A 17,321-nucleotide genomic window follows, 5' to 3' on the forward strand; every position below is an offset into this window, starting at 1 on the left:
TCAGAATACTAAAGCTGTCATTTTCTGCTTGAATTAATGTCCTGCTGCCTAACTCTCATTATCATGAGGTGAGAGTTGGGACAACACTGATTTAGGACAGACAAACCTCCACTGAAAAGAAGCCACTATGTGGCAATTTGTTGGGGAAACCCACTTGCTCCACCAGCACCAGGCAAGACCTCAAGAAAATTGTATGTCTCTGGTTAGTGAAGCTGAGAATACTTGAAAAACAATAGAGAGTTCAGACGCAATCAGTGGGATGTGATTTTGATCCATGAACTCTGATGGTGACTTACAGTATGCAGAATGACAATCTTTGAGATCCAGGGATAGATAGTAAGTTTTCCTTTGCAAGAGTTACAATTTAAAATTGTTTTGATTAATTTTATTTAATGGCTATGGGCACAGACTATCTTGCAAAGAAGGTTGAAAGGGCAGCATGCACATCTTGTGTAGTTTCTTATAGGGAGAGCAGATTTAGAGTGGTTTGGTTAAAACCCTAAAAAAAAAACCAACAGATACAACCAAAAGCTAGATCTCAAGCACAACCTGCATAGGGATTATAATCATGTCCTTTGTGTTTTTCAGTATCTTCTCAATAGAACTACTTCTAAACAATAGAGTCCAGCACATAAGGAAAATCACCTGTATGTTAGTTCTTTCATTACTACTGTAACTTAAAGGTGTAGCCTCTTTCCCCTGTCTTCCACCCATCCTTGGCTAAGCACCATAAGTTTGCTTTAAATTAGTATGAAATAAATTTGAAGTAGTTATACTGTACTCTGCCATCAAATGAAACTTAGTTCCAATAAATAGTAAATGTGGGTAGGTGGTGTTATGTGTTTGACTTATAATGTACTTAGAACCTAGCTAGATTTTATTTTTGTCATCCTAAATTTGTATTATTATTATTTGTAGAGGAAGTTGGCATTTAGGATCCACTGCCAATGGAGGACATATTTTGAGCTATTTTTCTCTTCTTAATGATAGCTTTGCATCTCCCTTCTCTCTGATAACTGTATGACCCAAAGGACACACTCATGTGGCAGCCAGGAGGGATTAGAGTTGCACTATGTAGTCATGGAAAGAAGTACAGCTAACTGGCTTAAATGGGGATGAAAGCCAACACCCTGACATCCATAGTACTACCTGATTACAAGTGATCTCTAGTTATCACCCAGCTCAAATCAATATGCACTGGCAGCTCCAAATTATCATTGGAAATGTTCAAGTAGAAACTAGGTAATCCCTTTTCAGAGATATGGTAGTAGGGATTTTTATAGAGTTTAGACCAAATAGCTTCAAAGTTGCCTTCCAGATCTAAGAATAATCTATGATTCAAGAGCTGCGTGTGAATATAATCACTATATTTCCTAAACCATGTTATACCACATTATAATAACTCAGGGATCTGTGATTTTCCCTATGGCTATTGCCTGTACCTACATTTCTATATATTACACATACTCTACATTTCTATAAGACATTAACAATAATTTACAGAAATAAAGGTTGTCCCAAAAGTCTTAGTGTTGTTTTATAAATTTAAATTTTAATAGCTTAAAACTACACTAAGGTCTTTAAGATGTATATATTGTTTGAAGGTTTATGAAGCATTTAAAGAATTGCTATGATTCACCTTGAGGTCAGAGTGGTGATTAGTTTCTTCAAACTTAACTAGTCTAATTCTCAAATGGTCACAAGTCTGGCACCAGGCTCACACATAAAGCCATTCTTGCTTAGATGGTCGATCTTCTTCCAGTCTCATCTTCAGGAATGTCAGAATGAGGCACCTTGTGCGCAACAAGGTGTTTGTAATGAGAAAAGAGGGGGAAAAAGAGAACCCAGAAGAGACTCAATAATGGTAGCCCTCCAACAGATTAGTTAAAATACTTCAGCATGTCTTTGAGCTTCTGTCTTTTCTATAATATTACTGTTAACTACAGGGAAGAAGAGGTTGTTCTGTTCTTGTCCTAGGAAATTCTTCAGGAATTCAATCAGGAAGGAAATTCTGCAGGGGTACACAAGTAGCTGGCAAAATAGCTGCCAAATCCATTCAAAAGGGAACTTTAACATGAAGGGAGAAGGATCAGGAGCTTGTTCTTGCCTATCTTAGAAAGCAGTAAAAATACTTCCCCAGGCCATCGGCAGGTTAGGTATAAGTCTAAAACAATAGGGCAGATAGAAGATGGCAGGCTTACTTTATCATACTAGCACCTCTTAACCTCTCCACCACCCTGAAGGGGCAGATGTACCTTGCAATTTAGAAGAAATAAGAAAAGAAAAAGACAAGCGTCTGGTATCTGAATAGAAACCTTATATGGAAATCTATATGCCAGTTCATGCAGGCTCAGCAAATAAAATAAATAACATTCCTTTATTAACATTTATGTTTGACTGCTTGAGAGAAACATCTAGGCATAGGGTGGCATTTTTTTAAAGGATCAGTTTATATAATGAGGATCAGTTTTAATGTCTGATTATAGGCCAATCTAAGTATCCTTTTGCGAAGTTAGGATGTTCCTTCATTAAAGAAGAGAATTTAATTTGCCTGTAACTTGTGACTTGTATTGAATGGAATGAATCTAAAAGAGATTTTGTACTACTTCTCTGGCTCAAAAGGTGATCAAGGTAGATTCAAACAAAATTCTTGGCAACTAAAAAAAGTCATTCTTGATACACTAATTAGTTGTACTCAGAAACACTGTTGTGAACCTATTCACAATACCTCTGCTAGGAAGAGTTCCTAACTTCCTTTTTTCTTTTTTGTCTCAAAGTTGAATTCATATCCTCTTACAGTCTGAGGGAACTCTCATTCACAGTTCAGTAAAGCACTGCTTTAAGAGGAAAGTCTGATGCAGGTCTTTAGAGCATCTCATCCAACCTGTGCTTGGATGGTACTCACCACCAAGGGACCCCATTAGGAAAGAAGGGCAAATTGAAATCCTAACCCAACATTGCTTGACACAGTGCACCAATGTGCTGGTTGTAGCAGGCATGGATATAATTCCATTTGTCTTCAAAGCCTGAGGAGGCAATATATACATTCTATCAAAAACTCAGCTTTGCTTTTCAAATTTGTAGTATACTTAAGGTTAAGAGGGAGTTCAGTTTTCTACTTGGGGATGGAGCAACAGTTGGATTGCTATCCAAGATTCTAATTAAAGAATTGGTGACACACTCACAATGGGATCCCAGGCAACAGGCAATCCTGAGTTACACCTTGGAGTTTGAAACTATTGATCCAGAAAGGTGTCAACAAAGTTTAAGATCTCCTTCTTTGCCTCTTTGTTGGCTGAAGAAATGAAGCCCTGACACAAGAGCCTTTGGCACAATTAGGGTAGTTAGGGTGCTTTCACTGATGGTTTTGGCAAAAGGAGAAGCAGAAGGTTAGTGAGTTCTGGCAGATGAATTATTATCTTACCTGCCAGTACTTTGAACTGCCAGGACCTCATAAGTACCCACTGAGAATCCTAACTCTCAGGCTGGGAAATACATATCATCCAATAAATAAAATACTGAATCAACCCTTTTATTCCCCCCTTGCCCTTAAAATAGTAAATTCTTCTTCCTGTTTTGACCTACACTAAATACATGATCATGAGGTAGACCCAAATAAAAATATGGTTTCTCCATAATGCAAATATAAAAAAAGCAGGTTACAAATGAGAAACACAGTGACTTTGTTTACCCCATTTTACCCTTTCAACAGTATCCTACTATTAATATTAACAGAGGGATATGTTCATTTTTTTTAATATGACCATATGTGGTTATTAGATTTTTTAAAAAGATGTGCTCCAGTTTTTTAAGGAAGTATGGTCAAGGTTTTGGTTGGATAATGTTTTCAAATATCCATAAAGTGAAAAATATGAAAGAAATTTTATTTTATTTAAAAAAGAAGATAATTTGTCTCTAGCAACTCCTTGCAAAATATTCCATCAGCAGAAGTGTTAGGTAGTTGGAGACTAACTTTTCCCAAGGTATTAAATTAAATGATGCTGAATGAAGTTAAATGTCCCACATTGAATTGACATTTTCCTTTTTTAATGCAAGCTAAGATTGATGAAAAATACCACTTATCTACATTAAGGGTCAAAATATCTAGCAAAAGAAGGCTTTGGTTCAACCCGTCAGAGCAAAGTCAGTCTTATATAATCTGGGGACCAGAACGCGGATCACATTCTGATGATCCAATTAATAGTGGGATACTTTGCAATCAGCCAGGAAGCAAGGCCCCTAACAGATTGTGGGGCTGTAACATCAATTTCTTAAGTGCATTTAAAGGATTACAAATGTTAGTCCTGGCTTGAGATTGAAACACCTATTGAGGTGCTCTGAACCACATTACTGTAATTGGGTACCTGAATTAATGCCATTTCTTCTGATGGGAAGTTGAATACATTGGAATTAAGGGTTTCTTTAGCTGTATTTCACTTCCTTATTCTTTCTTCCTTTAATTTTTTTTTGTTTCCATGGAATATAAATCTGAAGCAGAATACCTCTTTTAAAATTTAGATAGCTTTAATTACAGACCTCCGGAACCCAAGTATTGCCCTAATTTTGTCTTACACACTGTTTGGGTGCATTCTCCTTTGTGCTTGTTATCTTAATATGCAGAGATTCTAAGATGAAAATAAAATTCTGTTCCGAAGAAAATGAGTAGAACAGGCTGGCAATGGGGGAAGGGGGAGAGAAAAGGGAGAAAGAAAGAGAACAAGAAAGCTTTAACTAACCAAGTAAACCTTTATGAATACACCTGATAGCAGTTTCAATGGTTTACACTTCTAGAAAGCCATGAACCAGGTTTGTCTCAATTAGAATTCCATTCCTTCTGAAGTAAATCCAAGTAGATGTCAGTGTCCTATGACGACAGCAAGAATCCTGTGTAGATATTGTATTTTATTTCATTCATTTAAAGAAATCTCTCTCTCTCTCTCTCTCTCTCTCTCTCTCTCTCTCTCTCTCTCACACACACACACACACACACACACACACACACACACACCACACAATCACACAAACTTCCCCAATGGAAAAGCAGTAATAGTCCAATAAAATTTGTTGGATTCAATTACAAATCTACATAACTTGGAAGAAGGGTAGCTTTAAATGAGAACATAACCCCGCACATGAAATTTATTAGAAGGTTTAACTGCTTTAAAAGCTCATTGGGGGGGGGGCTGCTAGGTGGCGTAGTGAACAGAGCACTGGCACTGGAGTCAGGAAGACCCGAGGTCAAATCTGACCTCAGACACTTAATAATCTAGCTGTGTGACCTTGGGCTAGTCACCCTTAACCCCATTGTCATAAACAAATAAAATTTTAAAAAAAGATAATTAGTTATACACATATAACCTATATTAGTTTACATGCTGTCAAGAGGAAAGAGAAAAATGGGGAACTCAAAATCTTACAAAAATTAATGTTGAAAACTATATTTGCATGTAATCAGAAAAATAAATGAATATCTTTATTAATAAGAGAAAATTTCATGTGAAATACTATCTCCTACATGAGGTTGTTGATAATTTCTCCAGACAGTCGCCATCCCTTTTCTAGGATCATCATTTTGTATTTGTTTCATATATATATACATATATATATATATATATATATATATATACATACACACATATATATATATATATATAATTACTTAATTTTTTCTGTATGTTTTTTTCTCTCAGAAAATAAGCTTCAAGGGCGGCTAGGTGGCGTAGTGGATAAAGTACTGGCCCTGGAGTCAGGAGTACCTGGGTTCAAATCCAGCCTCAGACACTTAATAATTACCTAGCTGTGTGGCCTTGGGCAAGCCACTTAACCCCGTTTGCCTTGCAAAAAAAAAAAAAACCCTAAAAAAAAAAAGAAAATAAGCTTCAAGAGGGCAAGAATTGTTTCCTTTTTGTCTTTGTATTCCTAAGAGGGCACCAAGCACAGTGCTTGCCATACAGTAGGAATCTATTCTAAATATCCTTTTCTCTCAAAACCCTATTATTTAGTTACATAAGTTGTACCACAAGAACAAATTAAGGTGAAAAAACAGGGTTCAATATAAAGCTTGTGTGATGATTGTTGAATGACAAGATGAGAGAAGGAATAGAACTCAAAGTATGTTTTCTCTACCTGTCAGTGATAGATGAGGTTTCTGTCAATAATAACATCTTGACTTTTCATTCAAAGTGACTCAAAGCATTTTGATATTTCTTAAAATAGCTAGTAAAAATAAAGAGAAAGATTCAGGACTTTATTTTATTTCCTTTGTAATTCCTTTTGTAACAATGTTCTGTACATAGTAGGCTCAGAATATATTTTATTGGCTGCTTAGCAAATCAGGGTAAAAAACTTGCCATGGCCATACAACATACAGGGAGATCATTAACAGAAGCATTTCCTTCCTTAACTCTCAGCATTTAGCTTAGACTTTTAATTTTAGATAATTTAACTGCAATTTATGGAAGGGTGATCACCTGTTATTTTAAAATATGAAAGACAAGAGGGAGTTAATCTTCTATTTTGATTATTCTTAGGCAAAGCACATAACACCAGTTATATTACAAAATACATGCTATGCATTATTCTTTCAACTGTAACTCTTATTATGAAAGTTTTTAAAGTGTGTGAGGCTATAAATGTTCCTTCTCCAAACTTTCTGAGCAATATTTAACATTTTCATTATAAATCTGTTCTAACATGGTGTTGTGTTCCAATTTTAGTTGTTCTTAATAAACTGTACACAAGGGGGAAAAGTCTATTAGCTATTTATCTTCATCCTCAGCAGAGAGGGAATTTCAGTATTTGCCTTAAGGGAGTTCAAAAGGCACCATGATTTAACTGGAGTAGAAAGGAAAGAGATAAATTTTAATTCTCTAATATGACTTTCTCCAATGGAAGATGAGCAATTTTCACATACTGTCATGTTCTCTTTCTAACTATACAAATACATCCTTTTCTTCCAAGGAATCAGAGATGATGGGGCTGAAATGAATCTCATGAGTCATCTATGTCTAACCCCCTGCATCGACAGAACAGTTTTCATTATTCTTCAGCATATTGTCTCTCTCTAAATTGGGCTTCTCTAGGACTGTAAATCTACTCTATTACAAAGCTGCATTAAATCCAAGGAAAATACTGTTCATTCAGTGCATCCTATCAAAACATCTTAGCTGCAGAGAGCTTAAACAACAAAAAAATGGGGCATCTGGTGGGTAAGAAATATACTTGTGTAAACATTATTATTTTTTCTTTTCTTTTCTTTTCTTTTCTTTTAGTTTTTGCAAGGCAAACGGGGTTAAGTGGCTTGCCCAAGGCCACACAGCTAGGTAATTAAGTGTCTGAGGCCAGATTTGAACTCAGGTACTCCTGACTCCAGGGCCAGTGCTCTATCCACTGTGCCACCTAGCCACCCTGACCATTATCTTCTTACAATTTTGAAATCCAGAACACTTTCTTAAAGTTGTGAAAGAGAACACCTCCCATCACCCTTCATTCTTTCCTTCTACCCACATTCTCCAGCAGCCAGTAGCTAATGATTCAGACACTATCCTATGACACTATAAATGTTGCATCAGTGACTACAGAGAAGGCACAAAGAATATATCTAGGAACATATATATAGAGGGCCTTGTTCTATCCCCATGCAAAGCCAAAGCATTGCATGACTATGCAACCTCCAAGAAAACGACAAGCAGGATGACCATTTGCTGAATGATTTTGCTTCTTTGTAGGGAGGGCAGTCAGGGGTTCTCTGACACAATGGATGACATGAACTTTTATGATCTTACCCTCTGACCTGCAGATTGGAGAAACTTGGTTCTTGAGTTTAGGAGTCCTTACAAAGCTAAATATGAGTTTCCTGCCTGTTTTTGACTCATTAGGTCGCTCTGCTCAAAATGATTTACATACAGATAATTAAAGTATAAGCCCTAAGGACTAGTTAACTGTTTAGCAGTGTATACATATCATATAACCATTTCCATACATCTAGTTTTAAATTCATTAACAAAAATTAATTGCTACCCAGTGCTCTACATCGCACAGCATGTTGCTATGGTGCTCTTGCTAAATTACCCCTTTCTATCACTCCTCCAGCGATGTTATAGACAGTTAAACTTTGCTAGGCTGAAAATGTTGCCTACCAATTTGCAGCAAAGCTCATATTTACTATATTTAGTGTGAATCATTGACTGTACTTCAGAAAATATTTGTCTCTTTTCAGTGTGCCTCAGTAATATTCCATCAACTTAGGAAAGAGGTCGATGTAGTTTTCTCTCTCTTAGAAAATATCAATGAGGAGACTTTAATAGGTGACTTTGCCTTTGCATATGTGTGGGATAAATACATTTTGTTAATATACCTTACATTTTTGAAGCCCCCAACTACATTTAATTATCTTATATTCCATAAAGACAAAATGTTTCTCTGATAGCAACTAATAACCCCTCAACTTAAAATTGTATATCTGGATGCTGATGTAGGAGGAAAGTGTTCTCTTTACTATAAATATAGCTTTATATTGAACTATGTTTCATAAGATTTCTCTTGGTAAAAATCTTTGTTTTCCAATGTTTAGTGGTTGCAAAAATAATCCTCACCCACTGTTTTCATCATATTTTACAAATATTTACAGTGTACACCTCAGGTTTTAAAGGGAGTCAGGGTGAACTAATTCATTGTTTACACTCAGAATCCTAGGTGGCCCAATCCCATAAGGGTAGTACAATGCACTGTATCTTTCATTCTTAGTACTTATCTTAATCTTAATAACTAGCCAGACAACTGACTCCAGAGTCTGGGGCTTATCGACTGGAATTCGTCACATGCATACAACAGAAGACAAGAAATGCATTATACAACAATGGTGTACAAATCATTATCTTTCAACATTTAAAAGTATATATTCAAAGGCTGATATGGAACTTTTTTTGCTGAACTCAGTGCTAATGGTTGTTATTAAATTTGATAGCAATTGAACAAAAATGGATTCATTACATATATGTCTACATGCATGCAGATAGATCAAAAGGACACTTCTTACGACATTTTAGCGCCAGTTATCAGAGGCAATCTCGTTTTCCAAATATACTTTGATATTGAAAGATTATTTGGGAGGAAAGTTGAATTGAAAAAAAAAACTCTCAGTTCTCAAATATTAGGAATTAGCCACCAAAGAAGCTGAACATAACCTGATTCTATCTTTAGGAGATTTTGATAGGATTCCTTTCAATAAAGCTATACAAACATCAGGAAAGCTATGCCACCCTAATTCTAATCATCTTAAATCATGTCATGGCTTGAAAATGAGAACTTCTTCAAATGGACAAAATAAAAGCAGTTGGGAAGTTTATGCTATCCTTTAGTAAAATACAAGGACTCTTCATTAATAATTCTTTCTGTTTGGTAAATGAAGTATTTGTGAGTTACACATAAAATAAGATATACTTTAACCTATAACCCTGAAAATGGCTACAATTCATGTATAATCAAAACAGGACATTTTATGATGTTGCGAATGAGCTAATGAGTTATTTTCTAGTAAACCAACAAATCTGAGTTTGTAAGTCAGTAATTTAATTTTATACATATATTCTCTTAATGACTAAATATAAATACTCCCCCATATACTCAAAATCTCAGAAAACATAGTATATGGACATTTTCTCCAAAACCATTTCTTTCCATTTATTTTCTTGAATGAAATAAATCATAAAGTCATTTGCTAAGTAGCAGATGAGTTTTCACTGCTACTTAGTGGCAGCTAGGTGACATGATGGATAGAGTACTAGATTTGGAGAGATCCCTAGCTCAAATTTTCCTTTGCACACTTGTTCATCACATGACCCTAGTCATTTCACTTAACTTTTCTAAGTGTCAGTTCCCCCTTTATAAAATGGGGTTCATTGGAACCCCATCTCACACAGTGGTTTGTGATTACAAATGTAAAGAACTTTGCACCAGACACCTTGGGAAAATCACTTAATGTTGTTTACCACAGTTTCCCCATCTGTAAAATGAGCTAGAGAAGGAAATAGCAAACCACAAGTATCTTTGCCAAGAAGCTTCAAATGAGGTCATGAAGAGTGAAACATGACTGAAATGAATGAACAACAAAATCTCTAGGTCACGAAGAGTCAAACATGATTGAAATGAATGAACAACAAAATATCTAGTACCTAGGACAGCTCCTGACAAATAGTAGCTACATGTTTGTTGATTGATTGATCAATTGATTATCCACTCAAGAAGAATATAATAAAAACTAGATATTATCATACCAATCTCCAATCCATGAAGAGCACCCATGAAAGCTTTATCAAAAAGGCTTTGGGTCTCTAAGTGATTACTTAGAGGTTCTCTAAATGATTACTCAACTGAACTAAGTAAATCTGTCTTCCTATATTTGATACTCAGCTCTTTGCAATTAGCTCTATCTTATCCTTCATACTTGTTTAATTCATTAATTGTTTTTTCCCTAAGTTTCTAACATTGTTGAGGTATTTCCTAAATTCTTTTTTTATACTCTGAACTAAATAATTCAGTATGCCCAGGTTTATAATTTCTGCCTTGTTTTGCAATTTTATATTATAAAAGTTTCATGGTGTAAATCAAAGAAAAGGACAAAGGTGCTTAAAATTAATGCTAGAAGGGGCATCTAGGTGGCATAGTGGATAGAGCACCGGCCCCAGAGTCAGGAGGACCTGAATTCAAATCTGCCCTCAAACACTTAATAATTACCTAGCTGTGTGGCCTTGGGCAAGCCACTTAACCCCATTGCCTTGCAAAAAAAAAAAAAAACAAAAACTAATGCTAGAATAATGACAAAATCTACATTTCTCAGGTTTTCCTATCCCAAATGGTCCATATCTCTGAATATTTGTCTGAAATCTGTGTTATACCTATATAAGCAAAATGATTTAAACAAATAAAAGTTTAGTCAGGCTTTTTTGGCTAAGTTCTACAATTTTTTTTTTTGGAAAAATCAGATAGCTCTAATTATGGTTTCCCATTTCCCCCTCCCCGCCTCTCCCAACCTTGCCTGGGGAGGGTAGATTAGTACAGCTGCCCCAATGGAGGAAGGGGAGGGAGAAACCCCCAATGACGTCAAGCTTAGGAATAGAAAAGGAAGGGGGAAGTAATGAGAGGAGGGAGGAGATAACAGAACTAAAATAAAATTAAACTTTATTTTTAAAATGAAACAATTGGTTTTTGACAATTCACTGACTGTGAAGTGGAAGATATAGATGCAAATCTGATTTCAGATATTATCTGGGTGACTCAGAGAAGTTGCTTTACCTCTTTATTCTCTCTTAGACTTCCTCTGCCTCTGTTAAATGGATGCAATTGGCCTTTATGGTTCCTTCTAGCAGTTCCATCTGATCCTGTGATCCTATAATTATTTTAAAAATCATCTTATTTTATTAAATTCTTCTCCAAATCTCCCAAATTTTATGTCCTACCTTACCTTGACATTATATTTGTATAATGCACTTACAATAATTACTGGATATTATTATTAAATATGTTTGAATTTATTAGGGAGGCCTAGCAGGTTCACAAAGTACAGAACTTTAGCCCTCTGACCCTGTGGTAGTATGTAAAGAGAGATTCCACAGCACTATACGAAAAGGATCCTATCAAAAAGCAGTCCAGGATATATGGTCAGAGGATTGCTTTGGTAAAGGGTACTTCTTGTCTTCAGTATCATTTTTTTTTTTTAGATTTTTGCAAGGCAAATGGGGTTAAGTGGCTTGCCCAAGGCCACACAGCTAGGTCATTATTAAGTGTCTGAGACCAGATTTGAACCCAGGTACTCCTGACTCCAAGGCCAGTGCTTTATCCACTACGCCACCTAGCTGCCCCCCTACTACGCCACCTAGCCGCCCCCCAGTATCATTCTTTAAAGAATGTCATACAGAGTGCTGTACACTGATAATTCAATCTGATTTATTAAGTGAACAGAGAAAAAGTTTTCTCTCAAGCATGGATGTCCATATTAAGTAATCTACCAGCATCATTTGATAAGACTGATAGAATGACTTAATTCTATTTTTCTTTAATTTTAAGATACATTGGATATTTAATGCATGTCCATTCACAAAAAGTTTTTATTGTATAAGTAATTCCCCAGAATTTTCATTGGATGGTAAGAATAAGGAATAGGGGGTTTCCCTATCTTCTTCCACAAAATCTGGACTTTGGAGGTAAATTTTTTTTATTGTATAAATAAATATTTTTTTGTTTTCCAATTATATACATTAGTAGCTTCTACCTATCATTTTTTTATTTTAAGTTTTACATTTTTTCCCTAATCTTTCTACTTATCATTTTTGTAAGGTTTTGAATTTTACAATTTTCTCCCCATCCTCCCTTCCCTCCCCCCAGAAGGCAATCTGATCATCTTTTTACATTGTTTCCCAGCTATGTATTGATAAAAATTGAATGTGTTGAGAGACAAAAACATATCTTTGAGGAAGAAATAAAATATTAGAAGTAGCAAAATTATGTAATACATAAGACAACTTTTTTTTTAAACTGAAGGTAATAATCTTTGTTTTTTTGTTTAAACTCCACAGTTCTTTCTCTGAATACAGATGGTATTCTTCATCACAGATACCCTAAGATTTTCCCTAATTATTGCACTGAAGGAAAGAGCAGGTCCATTAAGATTGATCACCACCACCATGTTACTGTTAGGGTATACAATGTTCTTCAGGTTCTGCTCATTCCTCTCAGCATCAGTTCATACAAGTTTTTCCAGTCTTCTCTGAAATCCCATCCCTCCTGATTTCTAATAGAATAATAGTATTCTATCACTTATATACACCACAACTTGTTTCGCCATTCTCCAATTGATATACATGCCCTCAATTTCCAATTCTTTACCACCACACAGAGCTGCAATGAATATTTTTTAATTAATTTTTTTATTAAGGCAATGGGGTTAAGTGACTTGTCCAAGGTCACACACTAGAAAATTATTAAGTGTCTGAGGATTTGAACTCAGGTTCTCCTGACTCCAGAGTCGGTGCTCTATCCACTGTGTCACCTAAGTTGCCCTGTGCAATGAATATTTCTGTATGGGACACTTTTATCCTTTTTCATTATCTCTTTGGGGGTATAGACCCAGTAGTGCTATTCCTGGATCAAAGGGTATGCCTATTTTTATTGTCCTTTGGGCCGAATTCCAAATTGTTCTTCTGGAGGAAGATTTAAGACAGTTCTTTTTCTACTTGCTAACTTTAAAGGTAAGATTTCAATATTTCAATATTATGATCACATACAAATGCAATGACTATAACTGTATTCCTAAAGGTGAGGGAAAAAAGCAAAAGGTATTTATATAGTTAATCAGACCTTTAATGCTATCGCTGTGACAATGTAGAGAATCATTGATCTTCTGGTGAGCTAGTTTATGAAATATGGAATAGGCATATTCTCACAATATGCTGGGAAATGACCATGAACAACAAATAAAGTATACTATCTACTTTCTTGCCTTATAATTATTGTATGGTTCACAGAATTCCTTTCTCTTATATTTTAATCAAAGATGTTTTTCTTTTCAACTTTTCCATGTATACCCCAAAGGAAGAGCATGAAAATGAAATGAAATGAAATCTTTATAAAGCTCTTTAGAAAATTTAAAACACTATACAAATACTAGTTTATTATTATTATTATTATTATTACACTAAATTTACTGGTTCCTTTATGAGCCATAGTTATTCTTTTTTTTTTTCTTTTTAGTTTTTGCAAGGCAATGGGGTTAAGTAGCTTGCCCAAGGCCACACAGCTAGGTAATTATTAAGTGTCTGAGGTCAGATTTGAACTCAGGTACTCCTGACTCCAGGGCCAGTGCTCTATCCATTATGCCACCTAGCTGCCCCCCTTAGCCATAGTTATTCTAATAAACATCTACTTTATACCAAGGTGTACTAGTAAATGTTCAATAATCAGCTCTCTGGTAATACAATGCACTTTTTAAGTTCCATTTGATCTAATATTTTTTTTATCAGTGACTTAAGTCTACACAATCAACAAAACAATAAATCAAACCAAATCAAATCAATTTGTATCATTTAACTATTTCTAGGGCATAAAAATTTACATTGAAAATTTAGCAATTGCCTCTAGAAAGTCAATATGAGTTAGTGCCTACACACTGGAGTATATATCATAACTGAAGAAGAATTGACTAATAATTATAGGTCTTAGTTTTGGATTTTTCAGTTAATTTGATGATTTTTTTTAAATTGCACAGCCTTTTACTTAAGATATATTATTAACATCATTATAATTTAAGAAGAAGGCACTTAGTTTGGGCAAGCTTAAAGAACTGATTTTATCTGGAGAAATCAGCAGTACATAGCTGAGTTCAATGGAAAAATATGCAGCATGATTATACATTTATACACTATACAGTTGTCATTTAAATAACATTTATAATTAGTTTATATATATAAATAATAATACTAGCTCATATAAAAGGTTTATAATATGATTTCTTCACAGAAACCCTCTAGCATAAACTTTTTATCTCCTATATTACTCATTTTATGCTGTTATATATTTCTTTTCATTGAGTCTATTGGGATTTCATGGCAGACTTTATAAGAAAGGTCAAATACTATGCCTAACTAGAGGAAGTGGTCTTTATTTTTTTAAGCCACAATTGTCAATGCTAATAAAATTTAGAGTTTGAAAGAACCTTAAAGGTCATCTAATGACATGAATGGGGGCCACCATGAATAAGTGGGTTGTCATCTTTTACTGAACTGTTCTGGGGGAAAGAACCAAAACCTATTACATTGAAAACAGGAACCTATTGTTATACTCAAACATTATAGCAGCTAAGGTCATATTTTCCCAACCTCACCCATTTAAAAAAGTGTGAAGACTTTCAGAGTAGCTCAGACAAGAAAAGAGGACCATAAACTAAAGCCTTTTAATTCTGAGTGGAATGGGTAGAGAGAGTGATATGAAATATACATCAAACTGAGGAGGATCAGAAGGTCAAGACTTACTTTTGTTTTCATTAGTTAATCTATTCTATTCTAGGCATGTAAAATCAGTATTTTTTCCTTTTCTCTTTTTCCAGGTCTTGCTGAAACATATTTACTTTTAAGAAATTAAGTAAATATAAATAATGAAATATTGCCCTTCTAAGCAAAGGAGAAGAAAATAATGATATTGGAGATAATAATAATATGTGCTGAGCTATTTGAACAATCTTCTGAAATGGTATAAATAATAAATAAATCTTAAATGAAGATGAAGGTGGTGATAGCAATGGTGATAGTGAAATGAAAGATAAATAAAGGTGAAGAACTATTGAAGAATCATCTTGGATTAAAAAAATATAGTTGTTGCAATGGGTTAAATAATGATGAAATAAGATCATAAATTAGTAAAAACTATTATCTGTTTTATTAGGAATTGTGTGTTACTTTGTATGTTAGGGTACTAACATCAAACATAGTGCCTAGAATGAATATTATAAGTGTTAAATAAATGTTTGTTAAATAGGTAGACGCATGAATGAATGAATAACTAAATAAACTTACTTAAATAACTAATAAACTTACATTTACCACCACATCACCAAACATTTTATAATGTATAATAAATGGACTTAAAATAAAAGAGAAACTTCCTTCCAAAGCCAGATATTAAATTTCTACAACTTAATTTTCATTTCCTAAAATCCTTTTTTTTTTGGTTTTGCAAGGCAATGGTGGGGTGGAATTAAGTGACTTGTCCAAGATCACACAGCTAGATAATATTTCCTCAAATTCTTATGATCACTGAGTATTAGAGAGAGAAAGGCAAATGGGGCAATCCAAAATATTGACAGCACAAAATACCAATGGGGAGGTCTGTTTCTAAATATCAAGGTCTGAAAATGCCTTCATCTGTCAGTCATAGTCACCTTTCTGATGGGAACACCTTCCCTAATTAAAATGTCTACAAGTTATAAAAAGGGAATCCACATGACAGAATCATAGAATTGATGATAACCATAAAGATCATTTAAGCACAGTCTGTTACTGGAATAAGAATTCAATAAGATCCAAATAAGAGTAATCTAGCTTCTACTTGAAGATCTCTAGTAATGAGGAACTTAATCCTTCCTAGAAGTCTACACTTCTAATCATTAGGAATATCTTTTTTCTTATATTGAAATCAAATCTACCTTTTTACAATATTCATATTGTTTTATTCTCTGAGGCTAAAACTCCATTACAATAACAACAAATACTCACAAGACCAAGTCTTTTATTATATGATGCTGCAAAGTCAGCTTGAAAAGAATGATCATGGTCCCTCATGGGACTTACATTCCCAGTTCTTTCAAAATTTCCTTGTATTTTTTACCATCTTTCATAATGCAATTTGTCAGTGTGCTTTTAAAAACATGGCACCTAGAACAATATACTGGAAATTATCTGATCAGTTCAGAATATAGGACTACCATCTCCCTTGCTCTGTCTCAACTGACATGGCTTATCACCATGTTATATTTCCACATCATACCTTGACTCTTTCTGAATATTCAGATCATTAGAACCCTCAGGTGACTTTAATAGAAAGTGTCAACTAACAACTCCTTAAGTGGAAGACTGTACTTTTATTCCTAATAAATTTCATCTTATTAGATGCATCGTTTTAGTTTGCCACAATCATTTTGGAAACCAATTCTATCATCCTACCTATTAGACAATAGCTCCTAGGTTTTGATAAGCTTGTCATCTATGTCTTCATCCAAATCATGAACAAAAATGTTACACAACTTAAGGCTAAAGGTTGATCCTTGAGTCACACCATTCATTACCACTCTCTGCATTGACATCAAACACCTACTCTGAGCCCAAGAACCTCCAGATTATCAGTACTACCTTCAGACTATTCTCCACAGTCATCAAAGAGAAGCAGCCTTTGTGGAAAATGGGCCTTGGTGGTGCAATAGAATGATAGATATGAACTCAAGAAGTCCTGAGTTCAAAGCTATTTATGTGACCTAAATTAAGTCACTTAACTTCTTCCTTATTTTCCTTATCTGTAAAATGGGAATAATAATAATAATAATGATAGCACCTCTCTCCCAGGAATGTTATGGGGATTAAATGGGATAATATTTGTAAAGTGCTTTGTAAATACTAAAGTGTTACACAAAATTTTTAAAGCATTATCATTATTATTATTCTTTATACCACACACTTCCACTGCCACCAACAAGTTACCAAGTAAGGCAAAAGCTCTCAAACATATTTCCAGCTTTCCTCCTCCAGTCACAATTTAGGATAGCAAACCCTGTGGAGAAA

General features: G+C 34.6%; 1 protein-coding gene across 4 annotated transcripts in view; it reads right to left on the reverse strand.

The window, feature by feature from the left end:
• The window catches only part of ESRRG (estrogen related receptor gamma), a 604,123-nt gene that overhangs the window by 367,814 nt on the left and 218,988 nt on the right, over positions 1-17,321 (reverse strand). Inside the window, exon 1 of one of the 4 annotated variants that reach the window (XM_074222672.1) lies at positions 1-5,756. This exon is cut by the window's left edge and continues 24,081 nt beyond it. The exons of the other annotated variants lie outside the window; for them this stretch is intronic. The gene's annotated coding sequence lies outside the window, so the exon portion shown is untranslated. Of the gene's footprint in view, positions 5,757-17,321 lie in introns of those variants that run through there. 4 annotated transcript variants of the gene reach the window in all.

The sequence above is a fragment of the Macrotis lagotis genome, chromosome 2 (genome assembly GCF_037893015.1).
Source record: "Macrotis lagotis isolate mMagLag1 chromosome 2, bilby.v1.9.chrom.fasta, whole genome shotgun sequence".
Classification (NCBI taxonomy): domain Eukaryota; kingdom Metazoa; phylum Chordata; class Mammalia; order Peramelemorphia; family Peramelidae; genus Macrotis; species Macrotis lagotis.